This window comes from Oncorhynchus gorbuscha, linkage group LG14, assembly GCF_021184085.1.
Source record: "Oncorhynchus gorbuscha isolate QuinsamMale2020 ecotype Even-year linkage group LG14, OgorEven_v1.0, whole genome shotgun sequence".
NCBI classification, from domain to species: Eukaryota; Metazoa; Chordata; class Actinopteri; order Salmoniformes; family Salmonidae; genus Oncorhynchus; species Oncorhynchus gorbuscha.
Genome location: NC_060186.1, coordinates 14,432,078 through 14,453,677, shown reverse-complemented (window position 1 = coordinate 14,453,677; position 21,600 = coordinate 14,432,078).

Here is a 21,600-nt window from a genome sequence, read left to right as displayed (position 1 = left end):
TCTACAACCCACACAAGTGGCTCAGGTAGTGCAGCTCATCCAGGATGGCACATCAATGCGAGCTGTGGCAAGAAGGTTTGCTGTGTCTGTCAGCGTAGTATCCAGAGCATAGAGGCGCTACCGGGAGATAGGCCAGTACATCAGGAGACGCGGAGGAGGCCGTAGGAGGGCAACAACCCAGCAGCAGGACCGCTACCTCCGCCTTTGTGCAAGGAGGGGCACTGCCAGAGCCCTGCAAAATGACCACCAGCAGGCCACAAATGTGCATGTGTCTGCTCAAACGGTCAGAAACAGACTCCATGAGGGTGGTATGAGGGCCCGACGTCCACAGGTGGGGGTTGTGCTTACACCGTGCAGGACGTTTGGCATTTGCCAGAGAACACCAAGATTGGCAAATTCGCCACTGGCACCCTGTGCTCTTCACAGATGAAAGCAGGTTCACACTGAGCACGTGACAACACGTGATGGAGTCTGGGGACGCCTTGGAGAACGTTCTGCTGCCTGCAACATCCTCCAGCATGACCGGTTTGGAGGTGGGTCAGTCATGGTGTGGGGTGGCATTTCTTTGGGGGGGCCGCACAGCCCTCCATGTGCTCGCCAGAGGTAGCCTGACTGCCATTAGGTTGGCGGTTGGCCCTGGGTTCCTCCTAATGCAAGACAATGCTAGACCTCATGTGGCTGGAGTGTGTCAGCAGTTCCTGCAAGAGGAAGGCGTTGATGCTATGGACTGGCCTGCCCGTTCCCCAGACCTGAATCCAATTGAGCACATCTGGGACATCATGTCTCACAGACTGTCCAGGAGTTGCACCACAGACTGTCCAGGAGTTGGCAGATGCTTTAGTCCAGGTCTGGGAGGAGATCCCTCAGGAGACCATCCACCACCTCATCAGGAGCATGCCTAGGCATTGTAGGGAGGTCACACAGGCACGTGGAGGCCACACACACTACTGAGCCTCATTTTGACTTGTTTTAAGGACATTACATCAAAGTTGGATCAGCCTGTAGTGTGGTTTTCCACTTTAATTTTGAGTGTGACTCCAAATCCAGACCTCCATGGGTTGATAATTTGATTTCCATTGATAATTTTTGTGTGATTTTGTTTTCAGCACATTCAACTATGTAAAGAAAAAAGTATTTAATAAGAATATTTCATTCATTCAGATCTAGGATGTGTTATTTTAGTGTTCCCTTTATTTTTTTGAGCAGTGTATATTTTTGGGCTGCCCTCTATAAATGCTACTCTGTTTTTGAATAAAATCCAATAAAAAGTCATTTGTCACATGCTTCGTAAACAACCGGTGAAATTCTTACTTACTTTCCAACAATACCAATAGAAAAATAATAACATGAGGAATAAACAGAAAAATAATAGATATTTGACTTTGATAGTTGAAATAACAGTTTTCAATTTCAGTACTTACAGCAGTAAGACAATGACACAGAACAATGCGCTCAAAATAATTCTGAACTTGGAGTTAAATGATAGACCTCTTTTTCTCTCTCTTTCTCTTCTATTATAGTGGTAATTTAATTATTGATGCCCAGTTTACAATGAGGCCAACACTAACCAGGTGTTATTGCGTGAATGTCCCCTTATAGTCACAGGATGGCTGGCGTGTGCCACAATTTTCACTCGGGGAGAACACCTGCCGTGACACACCCCTCCATACCACATCATGTGGCTCCAGTGTACACTTAACTTACCTTAACACAGGCGACACATTAGCTCCTATTCATACGTGTGGCACACGCTACATGTCTGCACCACCATTGTTGAGCCTCCCAGTCTGTCGTCTGTCCTTTGTACTGTCATTACCCACCTGGACAGTGGACACCTTATGGGAGGCACCTTATGGGAGGCACCTTATGGGAGGCACCTTATGGGAGGCACCTTATGGGAGGCACCTTATGGGAGGCACCTTATGGGAGGCACCTTATGGGAGGCACCTTATGGGAGGCACCTTATGGGAGGCACCTTATGAACCCTTCTTGTATTTGGAAGGAATTCAGTCGGTCTGGAGGGTATTGGTTACTGTATTGTGTTTACAGGATCTACTCTTCAAGATCTTGGCACGGTGACTTATCTCTGCCCATAACAGTGACCGTTCTTGACACGCCAAGAGCGAGGGAAGAGACTAAACTAGCATGTGGCCCAGCTGAACTCATTGCCTGACCACAGTGTCATCTAGGTCAGAGGTTCCCAAACTTTTTCACTCAGATCCCTCTTTCAATGGGCACAAGCACTGTTCATGACACAAACTGTTCACAGCCCTCTTGTTGGCAGAGAGAACATTTTGCAGGTTTAATGCTAATTTCCTGCAATTCTACACATTTTGTCATGGGGTTCAGAGAACATTTAGCCGTTTTAAAAGCCAATTGTCTTGCAATTCTACATATTTTGCCATGTCTAATGTGTATTGGTGTGATATTTGAGTGACTTTTTGACTACAAAATCTATGGGCTAAAAAACCTAGCTAAAAAAAACTTTAGCTGACATGGGCTACTTGATCTGGACATTTCTGACAAGTTATAAATAGCTCTCTAAGGTATGACATGACTGACATGACAAGAGGAAAACTGATGATGTACTACCCAATTTCGAAATTGTACCTTGTGCATTCGTTCTACCATTACAACTTTCAAGAGTAAGTTGAAAGTCGGACTGAGTGCCCCAAAAAACTGATGTAGGTGATGATATTCTACAGGCTTTACTGTGTGGAAACTCTCAAGTGCTAGTGTTGTCTTTGGGCAAGGCTTCCTAATGCTTTGGGTTCTTTGTTTATGTGTGTGTACCAGTTACTAGGAGAGTGTGGATGGTTTATGGTGCATTTCAGGAGCTCAGGTCAGTGGTTTGCTTGAGAATGTGAGTGAATATTTGTGACATATCCCTACCCAACCCAGTATTCCGTCTGTCTTGCCAAAGATGGCAGTTTCAGAATTCAACATGGCTTCCTTTGGGCATTTCTCACTGCTTTCATCCACTTAGTAGCTGTGAAAGAGGGGTGTTACATCACTGGTGTCATCCGTCCAGTCTTCCTTCCTTCCTCTTTAGCAGTGTTTACTGCACAGTATATGCTGCTGTGCAGAGGATTCCATTCACAGAAATGCCCGTTGACTCTCAGGGCTTAGTAGTCTAAAGCAATATTTTCTAATTATTCAGAGGACAATGACTTTCGTAGGATTGAGAGACAAACCCCACATTGTGTTGCCTTTGCAGTCACCATCTCGTATCTAGAACCAGGACATTGCCAATGGCGTTAGTTAGAATAGTTTGATGTAGTGCTGAATTTTCACCTACTTCACCATGATGAAAAGCCTACGTTCCTCCATATGTCCACTGACCACGACTTTCATCTCTTATTTCTACCCTGTTATGACTAGGCCTACTCTTCTATTTTAATCTTAGTCAACCTGTCATCGTGAAACCTCTAGCTTATCTACCGGCTGTCGTGGTTATGTCATGGGTTTTCAAAGAGGAAATGAATCTGCTTCACTCTCCGTGTTGAGTGTGCAGACCCTGGTGACCATGGTGAAGGGAGGATGTAAATAATAACAAACAAGAACTGAATGCGAATGTCTTTTGGATCACTTTGATATTTCCATTCGTATCAATGTAGAATAATATAATGGAATGTAGCACTGAAACACTATCCACTTGTTGTCTCTTGAAAATGAAAGGTGCATGATTCCGACCTGCCACAATAGGTTTATCATTAATTATAGCTGTACCGTCTAGTGGTAAATGTAGACCAACGCCTAATTCTTGTGAGATGGTCTTCCATCTGTTGAGCAGTGAGACATCCATCTGTCAGTTCATTGTGGAGGTATCCTTGTGATGTACTTTGATTGGTGGCCTGTGACACTTCACCTTTGCTTCTAGGGTCATGACCCTTGACTCAAATTGATGTCAGCACTGACTGACTGTGAATGCAGGCATGTGTTCCTACGATACTCTGTCTAAATGGTATTCCTAATAGTCCTAGGTTCCTACTAGTAACCCTTGTCTAAGATTCACTCATAAATTAAACTGTCTGGAAACAGTAGAATCTTTTCTCTGGTCATGTATAGGCTGGTCATATATAGGCTTCAGCTTTCCCCTTCTGAGTTCATAAAATATATCCTCTCCAGAGGGAGTCTGGACCTCATGAAGTTTACCTCTCCCCTCGGTCAGCTTTGCTCCCAATGAGTCTAGTTGGTGTGAGGGTCGTAAAACTAAAACTGTACATCTGCTGTGTTTTCTAAGAGGATGTTGTATCATATGTCTGACCACCATAACTAAAGATTCAAAGACTGAGGGAGAGGTGTGGTTCGGATTTGGTTCGCTTTCTGTTGTTGTCACCCAGGAAATGAACTCAGACAATCTTATCTTCTTCAGCGCGTTGGCTAACAGCTAACATGATATGATGTCCCAGTCGCTATTCATTCTACCTCTATTACTACCCCTCTGTTAGCACCTTATCTTCGTTAGTTGTCAAACTGGGATTCCAGGCCAGATCAGTGATCTGTCTCACTCCGAGAGATGAGCCTTCTCAGGTTACAGTGGAGAAACGGTCCTCTCTGTTGTCTTCACACAGGGCCCTTACAGCTGGCCCTGCCTGTGCATGCCATCGCAAAAGCCTCTGTATTCTCTTGCTCCAACATGTACAGCGGCATCCAATGGTTCCCACGCTTACAGTGACTTTTTATTTTGGCTGGTATTGCAAATGATTGCAAATGTTTAGATTCCTCTCAAGTATACTTTGAGAATGTGGGTTTCTTGTCCAAGCAGTTACTCATGGCTCATGTAGCCTATCTAATTTAACAACATTCATATCAGAAGAGCAGTATGCTGCCATATCATGTCAGGAAATAGGTGCATCGCTTTAAGAATTACATCACAAATTACTCTTCTGCAGAGAACAGTCCACTTTAGGCTATGACATAACAACTTTAATGGTCCTTCTGTAGCTCAGTTGGTAGAGCATGGCGCTTGTAACGCCAGGGTAGTGGGTTCGATTCCCAGGACCACCCATACGTAGAATGTATGCACACATGACTGTAAGTCGCTTTGGATAAAAGCGTCTGCTAAATGGCATATATTATTATTAATGAATTTATGCAGCGATTGTAACCCTTCTCTTAGCAGTGCTGGAAGCTCAGACTATGGTTATTTCATCTAGCATCTTCAGGTCACTCTCACTGTACTGTACTGCAAGCATGCAGGAACATATAGAATTAGAACGTCGGGCTAAACGGCTGCCTCATCATTCCAAGCTCTGGGCTGAAGTGATAAGTCCACAGCACAGTGTTGTATCTGCTCCTGACACATTTGGGGTGTGTCCCAAAACACCCTATTCTCTATTCCCAAAGGGATCTGGTCAAAATTAGTGCATTATATTGAGAATAGGGTGCCATTTGGGACGCTAACCTTAGATAGCGATCGTGTTGAGTGTGCTATGTGTGCAATCAGTTCTCTCATCAGCAGAAAAGTTAACGATTTGTGCAGGGCGACGTGTGGGGGGAGGCTCTTGTGACCCGTGACACAAACTGAAACTGTCCTGTGCAAACATACTTTTTTGCCTCTCTGCTTGTGCCCCTTCACCATGTTTAAACATTGATCCAGACTGTATGTACTGTTCATTTGCTAAGGATTGTGGACTTGGCTCCTTCGAGCCGAGGTATCAACTGTCAAACCTTTTTGACCTGTTCTCTTCTTCAGCCGCTCCTATTTCTGGACAAAGGCCCTCTAATGCAGGTAGCTGGTGTTGGCATTCCGGCTGGATTCCTACCTTGGAGAAGTTGCTGGGATCTGGAGGAAAAATGCATGAAAACAAAGGCAGACTCTCATTCACAGGGTTTAAAGTTCTGTGGGAAAATGTGGGCAGGACAGGAGGTGTATGGCAGTGGAATGTGAACCTTGGCATAGCTCACCAGTTACTATGACAGTGACACACACAGCCTTGCAGACTGATAGGGTGGAGGTCCATAGAGAGAGAGAGAAAGGCAGCTATATAATAGGGTGTGATCTTAGTCAAGAGGACAGAGCAGAGTTATTTTTTTAACATTTAGGCCTAGACTGTCGTTTTAGATCTTCCTTTGTAGTCGTGTTTGGAGACATTCAACAAACCATCAATCTATCATGAGCCACGATTGACAGAGATTGGCCGAGCGGACTTCTGATTATGAGGTAATTTCCTCTTAACCCCAGACCAGACTGGCCTATGGGTCTTCTCAATGGTGTCCTCCTCCTAAAGATCAGGAGGCATTTTGAACATAGCGTAGCATACGAATGATCAGTCTTCTGTTGAGCTAAGTTACATTGTCTGAAGCCTTACATCGTTCTATGGTAGCCAGGCTAGTTCTACCACACATGATCACACTTGTTGAGGAGTGAGACAAGGAGAGTTCAAGGTTGAGTAAGGTTTGTTAAGGTTCTGACCTCACCTTACTCCAACTACTATGACCCTTCTCTGAGCTGTATCTGAGCGGTGGTCTGTGAAGATTAAGTGCTCCGCTCTGCTCTCAGCAGAAGAGGAGCCCGGATGCTCTCGAAAAATAGTTTTCAACTTAAGCGGATGTGAAATGAGCTGGACAGTGGCCAAATGTTGTCAAATGGCCGCTGTCACGTACATTTGAATGCTTCGGCCCCCAAAAAACCATTCCCTCTGTGAAAGTGCTGTGTCTACCATGAAAAGCCTCCTACTTCTGAGGCTGAGAAACACTGGGCTTTACCTGATGTCACACAGGAAGATTGATAAACATCCTGAATGTCATCTGTTGATAAACACCCCAGCCATTTTCAAATGTAATCTTGTTTAGAAGTTTCTCTTGTCTTAACCTGCCATCTGTTCATCTTGTTTTATGTATGTGTTGGTTGGTTCTTCTTACACACAGATATCATGATGTGCATTCTTGTCTTGCAGTTTCTGAGAGCTTCTGGCCACTGCTATATTTAACGGGCAACAGCAGGAGAGGCAGCAATGTCTGGACTATACTACTTGGGAGGAAATAGACAGGTGGGCGGTCGACCCAGGAGGAGTGCCGGAGCCCGCCTGGGATTCACTGGAGCAGTATGAAGAGGGGTATAGAAGAATGGAGTTGGCGAAGCAAGCACGGCGGCGCGGACGGAAGCCCGAGAGTCAGCCCCAAAAATGTATTGGGAGGGGGCACAGGGGGAGTGTGGCAGAGTCAGGAGTCAGACCTGAGCCAACTCCCCCCCTTTATCGTGAGGAGCCAAGGAGGAGCTCAGAACCAGAGCTGGTGTTGGAGGTGAGCGAAGCAGAGACTGTGAAGGAGTTAATGGGGAAATTGGAGGAGAGAGATATGAGGGAGTTGCTGGTTTGGTGCATGAGGCACGACATTCGCCCGACGGAGCGTGTCAGGGATTTAATGGCACCTGGGTCAGCTCCCCATACTCATCCTGAAGTGCGTGCTAGGGGTCTGGTGAAGACTGTGCCTCCTGTGTATCTCCCGAGCCTTGCATGTCCTGTGCCATCTCAGCACTACAGTGCTCCTAGCAGTGCTAACCGTGGCGGGTGTGGTGTTGGTCAGGCACCGTGTTATGCGGTGGTTCGCACGGTGTCCCCAGTACACGTGCTTAGCCCGGTGCGCTACATCACAGCTTCCCACATCTGCCGGGCTAGGGTGAACATCCCTGCTCTCAAGATCTCCAGTACGCCTTCACGGTCTGGTCCATCTAGTGCCACCTCCACACACCAGCCCTCCGGTGGCAGCTCCCCGCACCAGGCTTCCTGTGCGTGTCCTCGGCCCAGTAGCACCAGTGCCAGCACCACACATCAGGCCTACAGTGCGTTCCGCCTGTCCAGCGCTGCCGGAGCCTTCCTCCTCTCCAGTGCTGCCGGAGTCTCCCTCCTGTCCGGCGCTGCTGCAGGAGTCTCCCGCCTGTCCGGTGCTGCTGCCGGAGTCTACCGCCTGTCCGGCGCTGCTGCCGGAGTCTCCCGCCAGTCCAGTGCTGCTAGAGCCTTCCTCCTCTCCAGCGCAGCCGGAGTCTCCCGCCTGTTCGGCGCTACCAGAGCTCCCGCCCGTCAGTCCAGAGGCGCCAGAGCTACTTAGTCCAGCGCTGTCAGAGCCTTCCTCTCCAGCGTTGCCGGAGCTTCCCGTCTGCCCAGCGTTGCCGGAGCTTCCCGTCTGCCCAGCGTTGTCTGAGCCACCCGTCTGCCCAGCGCCATCTGAGCTACCCATCTGCCCAGCGCCATCTGAGCCACCCATCCGCCCAGCGCCGCCTGAGCCACCTGTCTGCCCAGCGCCGCCTGAGCCACCCGTCTGCCCAGCGCCGCCTGAGCCACCCGTCTGCCCAGCGCCGCCTGTGCCGCCAGTCTGCAAGGGGCCGCCAGTGCCGCCAGTCAGCCAGGGGCCGCCAGTGCCACTCATCCCAGAGCCACCAGAGCCCCTCAGCCCAGAGCTTCCGCCCCTCAGCCCAGAGCTTCCGCCCCTCTGTCCAGAGCTTCCGCCCCTCTGTCCAGAGCTTCCGCCCCTCTGTCCAGAGCTTCCGCCCCTCTGTCCAGAGCTTCCGCCCCTCTGTCCCGAGCTGCCCCTCAGTCCAGTGGGGTCATTTAGAGGGGTCGCCGTGGTTAGGAGGCCACGGAAGCAGACAATAAGGCGGACTAAGACAATGGTAAGGTGGGGTCCTCGTCCCGCGCCAGAGCCGCCACCGCGGACAGACGCCCACCCAGACCCTCCCCTATAGGTACTGTCACGTTCTGACCTTTATTTCCTTTGTTTTGTATTTATTTAGTATGGTCAGGGCGTGAGTTGGGTGGGCAGTCTATGTTTGTTTTTCTATGTTTTGGGGTATTTCTATGTTTCGGCCTAGTATGGTTCTCAATCAGAGGCAGGTGTCATTAGTTGTCTCTGATTGAGAATCATACTTAGGTAGCCTGGTTTTCACTGTGTGTTTGTGGGTGATTGTTCCTGTCTTTGTGTTTGCACCAGATGGGACTGTTTTAGGTTTTCTCACGTTTGTTGTTTTTGTTAGTTATCTCATGTGTAGTGTCTTTATAAATGAAAGAACATGAATAACCACCACGCTGCATTTTGGTCCGCCTCTACTTCACCTAAAGAAAACCCTTACAATATGAAGCTGTGTTTTGCATCATATGATGCAAAATCCATCATACGCGGATGATCTCTGTATTTTGAAAGTTACATATCTTGAAAATGTGATTGCTGACAAACAAAACATGTTGGGACTATGTCAAGAATGGACTAATGAAACAAATACCGGAGTTTCCCTATCATATAAGACTACACAACAGTCATTGGAAGTCACTTCACCAGCAGTATTGTTTTTACTATTTCCATTACATTTACATTTACATTTAAGTCGTTTAGCAGACGCTCTTATCCAGAGCGACTTACAAATTGGTGCATTCACCTTATGACATCCAGTAGAACAGTCACTTTACAATAGTTCATCTAAATCTTAAAGGGGGGGGGTGAGAAGGATTACTTATCCTATCCTAGGTATTCCTTAAAGAGGTGGGGTTTCAGGTGTCTCCGGAAGGTGGTGATTGACTCCGCTGTCCTGGCGTCGTGAGGGAGTTTGTTCCACCATTGGGGGGCCAGAGCAACGAACAGTTTTGACTGGGCTGAGCGGGAACTGTACTTCCTCAGTGGTAGGGAGGCGAGCAGGCCAGAGGTGGATGAACGCAGTGCCCTTGTTTGGGTGTAGGGCCTGATCAGAGCCTGGAGGTACTGAGGTGCCGTTCCCCTCACAGCTCCGTAGGCAAGCACCATGGTCTTGTAGCGGATGCGAGCTTCAACTGGAAGCCAGTGGAGAGAGCGGAGGAGCGGGGTGACGTGAGAGAACTTGGGAAGGTTGAACACCAGACGGGCTGCGGCGTTCTGGATGAGTTGTAGCGGTTTAATGGCACAGGCAGGGAGCCCAGCCAACAGCGAGTTGCAGTAATCCAGACGGGAGATGACAAGTGCCTGGATTAGGACCTGCGCCGCTTCCTGTGTGAGGCAGGGTCGTACTCTGCGGATGTTGTAGAGCATGAACCTACAGGAACGGGCCACCGCCTTGATGTTAGTTGAGAACGACAGGGTGTTGTCCAGGATCACGCCAAGGTTCTTAGCGCTCTGGGAGGAGGACACAATGGAGTTGTCAACCGTGATGGCGAGATCATGGAACGGCCATTACACTCCTAAATAGTGCAAAACAAATATTTATTTCTTAGAAAGGGGTTATAGAAAGAGCTTATACTCCTGGTGGGGAGTGTGTGTGGAGTGTGTGGTTGGAGAGTTCTGGATGAATTACATGGGTAAATGAAAGGAGGCCTGCTGTAACCCACAGGTCCATTCTGGGAGAGGAGACAGCCTCTGATGTGGCTTTATAACATTTCCTAAAAAGCGCAAAGCCCCCTGGGATGATACCAAAACCAGTCATCAATGGAGTGGTGTGCGCGTGTGTGTGTGTGCCTCACTATGCTGTATTGTTCATCCTTCCTTTGATATCTGAGGATACAGTTGGCTATCTGTGGCTTCCCACACACACACACAGTATGTCCTCCAGAGCCCTAGAAGAGGCCAGGGGAGCACACCCCATCAGGCAGTTGTTTTCTCTCCTTTACACAGTGTTGTGTCTTCAGGGGTGTGGTTCATTATAGCTGAAGCCCTCTATAGAGGTCCTGCCTTGGAGGCATTTTGTGCTTTCTCACAGCTATGACATCAGTCATGCACACTCATCTGTAGCCTGGGTTGTTATCTGAGACAGCTGGTGCACTAATATCTACTTTCGGCGTGTTTGTAATTCAATTCTTACACAACCTTTGATTTTGCACCGCAAAGTGATGCAAGCACCTTTTAATATTGAGGAAATATTAATTATGTATTAGAAGTCTGTATTTCTGCAGTTTGTACAGTCAAATCCTTCTTGTTTTAAGCCTTCAAATCCTCCTTTTCTGTGCCTGTGTGAGGCACATTCATTCGGCTTGAGACCCAGCCCTCTCTAGTCCAAACCCCCGCTCATCTGCAGTCTGTTATGGCGGACCGGGGGATGACATCATGCTCGTCTCGGAGGGAGAAGTTGCTGGTAATTGCCGCTCTCTACTCCACCAGCGATGCGGGCCAAACGGAACTCACACGGCGGAGCCAGGCAATGCAAGTCAGATGCACTGCTGGGTTTTTTCCAGAGTGGCTGACTTGACTGGGGCCACAGAGAGAGCCAGATACAAGAGGCCTCCGAGAGGGGGCTGCTCCAACTGTAAATGTCAGAAATTAATGAAGGGGCCTCAACCCAAAATTGAATCTGATATAATGCGCCCCAGGCTAGCCCAGACGTTTGATCTGATTCACAATGTGGCGCTGTCGTCGACGTCAGAGCGGATAGAGCTGTGCCTATTCTGGATGTTATGACATGGCAGAAAGGATTTTCATGTGTTCTTGGATGCTTTTGTGGAATCAGAGCTAGGCATACATCAATGAGTGCACAGTTACCCACACAGCTTTCCATTAAAGTTGCATTGGAGCTCTGTACCTCTGTAGATCTCTCTGGTCAATAGGCCTAGAATGGTAAAAGCAACACTCTGTATCGCCGTTTCAAAGCGGCTGCAAACATCATAACGTCGTGCAGGGAGCATGTTTTTGTATCTTTGGTCTTAATAATACAAAGGTCCACGAGGCATTCATGCACCGCTTATTCTGAAACCCTTAGTGCATGTTTGGTGATGGTAGGAAGATTACACATCTGGAAATAAGATTAGGCATTTGTTCACGGTTTAGATGTGTGTCTTGGGGACGCAAATTACATCAGTGGGACAATAACATGCAGCCATTTTTTTGTGGCAATGTGAGCTGAGGCGAATTGGCTACAGTGAATATGTGAAAAAAGCATGCTTTTGCCCTCTTTTTGGCCAGCCATCCACCTCTGTCTTGCAAAGGATCCTATTTGTTTGTACAGAGAGCTTTTCACCATGTTTCCGGCTATGTGGTTGTTGAAGGCAACACCAGAGGCGAGGCATGTTGATTCTGTGATATTGTTGTTTGTGGAAATGTTGCATAAGCTTCCTCCTCATCTTTGTTGTTATCTGTAGATGTTGTGAGAACATGTTCGCTGCAGTTGGCACGTCTGGGAAAACCCCTAGAGTATGACAAACAAGTGAGGGCAGAGCTGAGCGTGTTGGCACGTGCCCGTCTCCCGCCTTCTCAGCCACGTTTGAGAGCGCTGGTGCGCCATATATTTATGCGAGACAGTCTGGGTGGTGAATGGAGGGCAGGGCGAGAGGCTCAGCGTGCCTCGCATGTCATGCAGGTGAATGAGGACCCAAAAGCGACTTGGCGAAAACAGAGTATTTAATCCAGAATAAACTTTACAAAACAAAAAGCATAATACTACACGTAAAGACAAGAACAGACTGGAGACTTGATCGAGAACTGCAGGTTGCCTCGGGAAGGCACTTGAACCTAGCAGACTCAGACACCTGCTCACCACGCAGCATCTGAGGGAAACACGACACGACAGGGCAAAACATAGACACAGCACGGTGAATATAAATGAGGATCCGACAGGGCAGGTACGGGAAACAAGGAGTGAAATAGGGACTCTAATCAGGGAAAAGGATCGGGAACAGGTGTGGGAAGACTAAATGATGATTAGGGGAATAGGAACAGCTGGGAGCAGGAACGGAACGATAGAGAGAAGAGAGAGCGAGAGAGTGAGAGAGGGAGGGGGAGAGAGAGGGATAGAAAGAGGGAAAGAACCTAATAAGACCAGCAGAGGGAAACGAATAGAATGGGAAGCACAGGGACAAGACAAGATAATAAATGACAAAACATGACAGTACCCCCCCACTCACCGAGCGCCTCCTGGCGCACTCGAGGAGGAATCCTGGCGGCAACGGAGGAAATCATCAATGAGTGAACGGTCCAGCACGTCCCGAGACGGAACCCAACTCCTCTCCTCAGGACCGTAACCCTCCCAATCCACTAAGTATTGGTGACCCCGTCCCCGAGAACGCATGTCCATGATCTTATGTACCTTGTAAATAGGTGCGCTCTCGACAAGGACGGGAGGGGGGAGGGAAGACGAACGGGGGTGCGAAGAAAGGGCTTAACACAGGAGACATGGAAGACAGGATGGACGCGACGAAGATGTCGCGGAAGAAGCAGTCGCACAGCGACAGGATTGACGACCTGGGAGACACGGAACGGACCAATGAACCGCGGAGTCAACTTACGAGAAGCTGTCGTAAGAGGAAGGTTGCGAGTGGAAAGCCACACTCTCTGGCCGCAACAATACCTAGGACTCTTAATCCTGCGTTTATTGGCGGCTCTCACAGTCTGTGCCCTGTAGCGGCAAAGTGCAGACCTCACCCTCCTCCAGGTGCGCTCACAACGTTGGACAAACGCTTGAGCGGAGGGAACGCTGGACTCGGCAAGCTGGGAAGAGAATAGAGGAGGCTGGTAACCCAGACTACTCTGAAACGGAGATAACCCGGTAGCAGACGAAGGAAGCGAGTTGTGAGCGTATTCTGCCCAAGGGAGCTGTTCTGCCCAAGACGCAGGGTTTCTGAAAGAAAGGCTGCGTAGTATGCGACCAATCGTCTGATTGGCCCTCTCTGCTTGACCGTTAGACTGGGGATGAAACCCGGAAGAGAGACTGACGGACGCACCAATCAAACGACAGAACTCCCTCCAAAACTGTGACGTGAATTGCGGGCCTCTGTCTGAAACGGCGTCTAACGGGAGGCCATGAATTCTGAACACATTCTCGATAATGATTTGTGCCGTCTCCTTAGCGGAAGGAAGTTTAGCGAGGGGAATGAAATGTGCCGCCTTAGAGAACCTATCGACAACCGTAAGAATCACAGTCTTCCCCGCAGACAAAGGCAGACCGGTAATGAAGTCTAGGGCGATGTGAGACCATGGTCGAGAAGGAATGGGGAGCGGTCTGAGACGACCGGCAGGAGGAGAGTTACCCGACTTAGTCTGCGCGCAGTCCGAACAAGCAGCCACGAAACGGCGCGTGTCACGCTCCTGAGTCGGCCACCAAAATCGCTGGCGAATAGACGCAAGAGTGCCTCGAACACCGGGATGACCAGCTAACTTGGCAGAGTGAGCCCACTGAAGAACAGCCAGACGAGTGGAAACAGGAACGAAAAGGAGGTTACTAGGACAAGCGCGCGGCGACGCAGTGTGCGTGAGTGCTTGCTTAACCTGTCTTTCAATTCCCCAGACTGTCAACCCGACAACACGCCCATAAGGAAGAATCCCCTCGGGATCAGTAGAAGCCACAGAAGAACTAAACAGACGGGATAAGGCATCAGGCTTGGTGTTCTTGCTACCCGGACGGTAAGAAATCACAAACTCAAAACGAGCGAAAAACAACGCCCAACGAGCTTGACGGGCATTAAGTCGTTTGGCAGAACGGATGTACTCAAGGTTCTTATGGTCTGTCCAAACGACAAAAGGAACGGTCGCCCCCTCCAACCACTGTCGCCATTCGCCTAGGGCTAAGCGGATGGCGAGCAGTTCACGGTTACCCACATCATAGTTGCGCTCAGATGGCGACAGGCGATGAGAAAAATAAGCGCAAGGATGAACCTTATCGTCAGACTGGAAGCGCTGGGATAGAATGGCTCCCACGCCTACCTCTGAAGCGTCAACCTCGACAATGAATTGTCTAGTGACGTCAGGAGTAACGAGGATAGGAGCGGACGTAAAACGTTCTTTTAGAAGATCAAAAGCTCCCTGGGCGGAACCGGACCACTTAAAACACGTCTTGACAGAAGTAAGAGCTGTGAGAGGGGCAGCAACTTGACCGAAATTACGAATGAAACGCCGATAGAAATTAGCGAAACCTAAAAGCGCTGCAACTCGACACGTGACCTTGGAACGGGCCAATCACTGACAGCTTGGACCTTAGCGGAATCCATCTGAATGCCTTCAGCGGAAATAACGGAACCGAGAAAAGTAACGGAGGAGACATGAAAAGAACACTTCTCAGCCTTTACGTAGAGACAATTCTCTAAAAGGCGCTGTAGAACACGTCGAACGTGCTGAACATGAATCTCGAGTGACGGTGAAAAAATCAGGATATCGTCAAGATAGACAAAAACAAAGATGTTCAGCATGTCTCTCAGAACATCATTAACTAATGCCTGAAAAACAGCTGGCGCATTGGCGAGACCAAACGGCAGAACCCGGTACTCAAAATGCCCTAACGGAGTGTTAAACGCCGTTTCCACTCGTCCCCCTCTCTGATGCGCACGAGATGGTAAGCGTTACGAAGGTCCAACTTAGTAAAGCACCTGGCTCCCTGCAGAATCTCGAAGGCTGATGACATAAGGGGAAGCGGATAACGATTCTTAACCGTTATGTCATTCAGCCCTCGATAATCCACGCAGGGGCGCAGAGTACCGTCCTTCTTCTTAACAAAAAGAACCCCGCCCCGGCCGGAGAGGAAGAAGGCACTATGGTACCGGCGTCAAGAGACACAGATAAATAATCCTCAAGAGCCTTACGTTCGGGAGCCGACAGAGAGTATAGTCTACCCCGAGGAGGAGTGGTCCCCGGAAGGAGATCAATACTACAATCATACGACCGGTGAGGAGGAAGGGAGTTGGCTCGGGACCGACTGAAGACCGTGCGCAGATCATGATATTCCTCCGGCACTCCTGTCAAATCGCCAGGTTCCTCCTGAGAAGTGGGGACAGAAGAAATGGGAGGGATGGCAGACATTAAGCACTTCACATGACAAGATACGTTCCAGGATAGGATAGAATTACAAGACCAATTAATAGAAGGATTATGACATACTAGCCAGGGATGACCCAAAACAACAGGTGTGAAAGGTGAATGAAAAATCAAAAAGAAATAGTCTCACTGTGGTTACCAGATACTGTGAGAGTTAAAGGTAGTGTCTAAAATTTGATACTGGGAAGATGACTACCATCTAAGGCAAACATGGGCGTAGGCTTGTCTAACTGTCTGAAAGGAATGTTATGTTTCCGAACCCATGCTTCGTCCATGAAACAACCCTCAGCCCCAGAGTCAATCAAGGCACTGCATGTAGCACCCGAACCGGTCCAGCGTAGATGGACCGACATAGTAGTACAAGATCTAGATGAAGAGACCTGAGTAGTAGCGCTCACCAGTAGCCCTCCGCTTACTGATGGGCTCTGGCCTCTTACTGGACATGAATTAACAAAATGTCCATCAAATCCGCAATAGAGGCACAGGCGGTTGGTGATCCTCCGTTCCCTCTCCTTAGTCGAGATGCGAATCCCTCCCAGCTGCATGGGCTCAGTCTCAGAGCCAGAGGAGGGAGATGGTTGCGATGCGGAGCAGGGAAACACCATTGATGCGAGCTCTCTTCCACGAGCCTGGTGACGAAGATCTACCCGTCGTTCTATGCGGATGGCGAGAGCAATCAAAGAGTCCACACAGGAAGGAACCTCCCGAGAGAGAATCTCATCTTTGACCACTGTGTGGAGTCCCTCCAGAAAACGAGCGAGCAGCGCCGGCTCGTTCCAGTCACTAGAGGCAGCAAGAGTACGAAACTCTATAGAGTAATCTGTTATGGATCGATCACCTTGGCATAGGGAAGCCAGGACCCTAGAAGCCTCCCCACCAAAAACTGAACGGTCAAAAACCCGAATCATCTCCTCTTTAAAGTTCTGGTAATTGTTAGAACAATCAGCCCTTGCCTCCCAGATAGCTGTGCCCCACTCTCGGGCCCGGCCAGTAAGGAGTGAAATGACGTAAGCAACCCGAGCTCTCTCTCTAGAGTATGTGTTGGGTTGGAGAGAGAACACAATCTCACACTGGGTGAGAAAGGAGTGGCACTCAGTGGGCTGCCCGGAGTAGCAAGGTGGGTTATTAACCCTAGGTTCTGGAGGCTCGGCAGGCCAGGAAGTAACAGGTGGCACGAGACGAAGACTCTGGAACTGTCCAGAGAGGTCGGAAACCTGAGCGGCCAGGTTCTCCACGGCATGGCGAGCAGCAGACAATTCCTGCTCGTGTCTGCCGAGCATGGCTCCTTGGATCTCGACGGCAGTGTTACGAGCGTCTGTAGTCGCTGGGTCCATTCCTCGGTCGGATCCTTCTGTCATGCAGGTGAATGAGGACCCAAAAGCGACTTGGCGAAAACAGAGTATTTAATCCAGAATAAACTTTACAAAACAAAAAGCATAATACTACACGTAAAGACAAGAACAGACTGGAGACTTGATCGAGAACTGCAGGTTGCCTCGGGAAGGCACTTGAACCTAGCAGACTCAGACACCTGCTCACCACGCAGCATCTGAGGGAAACACGACACGACAGGGCAAAACATAGACACAGCACGGTGAATATAAATGAGGATCCGACAGGGCAGGTACGGGAAACAAGGAGTGAAATAGGGACTCTAATCAGGGAAAAGGATCGGGAACAGGTGTGGGAAGACTAAATGATGATTAGGGGAATAGGAACAGCTGGGAGCAGGAACGGAACGATAGAGAGAAGAGAGAGCGAGAGAGTGAGAGAGGGAGGGGGAGAGAGAGGGATAGAAAGAGGGAAAGAACCTAATAAGACCAGCAGAGGGAAACGAATAGAATGGGAAGCACAGGGACAAGACAAGATAATAAATGACAAAACATGACATCGCAGGTGGTGAGAAGAGATCACCACAGTTCCTGTGAAGAACAAAGTGCAACTCTGTGTGTCTGTGGGTGAAGAGCAGAGCATGCAGAACTGTCAGAGGAAGTGCCCATGCAGACTTACCAGCGTTGGGCAGATGACTCACTGACAATCAAAATGAGATGTGTAGAGTGGTTGTTGAAATAGCCAGGCCTTGAATTTGTTAATGCATCATATAAGTGGGTATCTTAGGCAAAATAGTGCTGTAATTTTTTTGTCTTTGCAGTCCCCACCTATTTAATTAATTCCCATTAAAGTGAAGAAATCTTTGAATCACACTTAATGTAAGATACAAATGTATTAAAAAAAAAATTTAATTCATTTTTTATTTCACCTTTATTTAACCAGGTAGGCTTGTTGAGAACAATAATATAATTTACAACTGCCACCTGGCCAAGATAAAGCATAGCAGTGTGAACAGACAACACAGAGTTACACATGGAGTAAACAATTAACAAGTCAATAACACAGTAGAAAAAAAAGTATGGGGATGAGGTAGGTAAATTGGGTGGGCTATTTACCGATAGACTATGTACAGCTGCAGCTGCTCAGATAGCAGATGTTTGAAGTTGGTGAGGGAGATAAAAGTCTCCAACTTCAGCGATTTTTGCAATTCATTCCAGTCACAGGCAGCAGAGAACTGGAACAAAAGGCGGCCAAATGAGGTGTTGGCTTTAGGGATGATCAGTGAGATACACCTGCTGGAGCGCGTGCTATGGGTGGGTGTTGCCATCGTGACCAGTGAACTGAGATAAGGCGGAGCTTTACCTAGCATGGACTTGTAGATGATCTGGAGCCAGTAGGTCTGTCGACTAATATGTAGCGTGAATTTAAGCTATTCCTGGTTATAATTTATTCTCTGTGGACTGTGTTGGGAAATGCTTGCTAGTTTTAGTTTGGCTGGTGTACGCCGTTACAGTGATGACTTAGCCTCCTGACTTCCTGTGACAAGTCATCTTAGGACAGGAAGTGCAGCTTGTGAAGGGTGACCCAGCTAGCTCCAGTCAAAGCCTATCTCATGACACTGCCCATTGGCTTGACTGTGAGAAAAGATGTTTCCAATACGGCTGAAGCATCTTTCCTTTTCTTCTACAGTAACTCACTGCCGAGGCATATTTTCCAGCACACCCTCTCCCAACTGGTGAGCTAGCTGTTGAGGCAGCAACAGTGCCTGAGGGAGGAAATTATTGTAGCATATGGGAATGCGTTATCACTCCTCGTTCCCCCAGTAGATCCCTCATGCTTCATACTGTACGCCACACTCGGTACATGTGAAGAAACATTTGATGTGAATTTGATGTGAATTGTTCCTGACATGTAATGTCAGCCAATGTCTATTCTAAGGTCATGTATTTGCCAAATGTCATGTTGGTTCTTGTTGTTAGCCGGCACACAGTGGAAAGTGGTTGTATCATGATCCCCTTGTATGTACCACTCTCTTGAGGAAGCAGACACAGCTGGGTAGTTATAGCTCTGTTGTTCTTCTTCCCATTTTAACAGTCAGATTGAAAGCAGGACACAGTGTACACTGTCATAGCCTGTTTGTCCACTTATATGGCTGCCTGTATGTCTGTCTGCTAACCGGTAGGTGTGTTGTCACCTGACTTCCTTTGCTTGTGTCATGTTGACTTGAACTCTTAAATGCACTGTAGTGCTGCATGGAAGAATGGGTCATGTTGTTTAATGCAACTTCCTACCTAAAGCTGAAGTAGCCCCCCAACTCTGTGTTTGTGGGAACTGTGAAAATCCACAGGACCTTCATAGGCACCCTAGTGTGTACCTACTGGGCACAGATGTCATTTCAACATCTACTTTTGATTTCCATTTGGTTGAGTTGTCAACGAACAGGAATTCAATGTGAAATGAACAAAGAATGTCACCATGTCATTGGCATATTTTCCAGCACACCCTCTCCCAACTGGTGAGCTAGCTGTTGAGGCAGCAACAGTGCCTGAGGGAGGAAATTATTGTAGCATATGGGAATGCGTTATCACTCCTCTTTCCCCCAGTAGATCCCTCATGCTTCATACTGTACCCAACACTTGGTAGAACCTTATCAGTTAGATGTGAAGAAACACATGTTGCGGCTCTGACCGAATGACATGTTTTCTTTCTGTCCAACCTCTTGATTTGAATTGTTCCTGATGTTTAGTGTCAGCCAATGTCTATTTATTTTCTTTCTTTAAAAACAACAACTATTTTCTACATTGTAGAATAACAGTGAAGACATTAAAACTATGAAATAACACATGGAATCATGTAGTAACCAAAAAAGTGCTAAACAAATCAACATATATTTTATATTTGAGATTCTTCAAAGTCGCCACCCTTTGCCTTTGTGACAGCTTTACACATTTACACACTGTTGACATTCTCTCAACCAGCTTTGTGAGGTAGTCACCTGGAATACATTTCAATTAACAAGTGTGCCTTGTTAAAAGTTCATTTGTGGAATTTCTTTCCTTCTTAATTTGTTGTGTTGTGTTGTGACAAGGTATGAGTGGTATACAGAAGATAGCCCTATTTGGTAAAAGACCAAGTCCATATTATGTCAAGAACAGCTCAAATAAGCATATAGAAATGACAGTCCATCATTACTTTAAGACATGAAGGTCAGTCAATGCGGAACATTTCAAGAAAGTTTTTTCAAGTGCAGTCACAAAAACCATCAAGCCCTATGATGAAACTGGCTCTTATGAGAATCAGTTCGTTAGAGTTACCAGCATCAGAAATTGGAGCAAAAAAATAAATGCTTCACAGATTTCAAGTAACAGACACATCTCAACATCAACTGTTCAGAGGAGAGTGTGAATCAGGCCTTCGTGGTCTAATTGCTGCAAAGAACCCACTACTAAATGGGCTGAGTCACTGACTTACTGGGGCTCTCTCATGCCGTCCCTGGAAGGGGTGCGTCACCTGAGTGGGTAGATTCACTGATGTGGTCATCCTGTCTGGGTTGGCGCCCCCCCTTGGGTTGTGCCATGGCAGAGATCTTTGTGGGCTATACTCAGCCTTGTCTCAGGATGGTAAGTTGGTGGTTGAAGATATCCCTCTAGTGGTGTGGGGGCTGTGCTTTGGCAAAGTGGGTGGGGTTATATCCTTCCTGTTTGGCCCTGTCCGGGGGTGTCCTCGGATGGGGCCACAGTGTCTCCTGACCCCTCCTGTCTCAGCCTCCAGTATTTATGCTGCAGTAGTTTATGTGTCGGGGGGTAGGGTCAGTTTGTTATATCTGGAGTACTTCTCCTGTCCTATTCGGTGTCCTGTGTGAATCTAAGTGTGCGTTCTCCAATTCTCTCCTTCTCTCTTTCTTTCTCTCTCTCGGAGGACCTGAGCCCTAGGACCATGCCCCAGGACTACCTGACATGATGACTCCTTGCTTTCCCCAGTCCACCTGGCCGTGCTGCTGCTCCAGTTTCAACTGTTCTGCCTTATTATTATTCGACCATGCTGGTCATTTATGAACATTTGAACATCTTGGCCATGTTCTGTTATAATCTCCACCCGGCACAGCCAGAAGAGGACTGGCCACCCCACATAGCCTGGTTCCTCTCTAGGTTTCTTCCTAGGTTTTGGCCTTTCTAGGGAGTTTTTCCTAGCCACCGTGCTTCTACACCTGCATTGCTTGCTGTTTTGGGGTTTTAGGCTGGGTTTCTGTACAGCACTTTGAGATATCAGCTGATGTACGAAGGGCTATATAAATACATTTGATTTGATTTAAAAGGACACCAATAATAAGAAGAGACTTGCTTCGACCAAGAAACACGAGCAATGGACATTAGACCATGGATATCTGTCCTTTGGTCTGATGAGTCCAACTTCAAGATTTTTGGTTCCAACTGCCGTGTCTTTGTGAGACACAGAAATCAAATCAAATCAAATCAAATCAAATTTTATTTGTCACATACACATGGTTAGCAGATGTTAATGCGAGTGTAGCGAAATGCTTGTGCTTCTAGTTCCGACAATGCAGTGATAACCAAC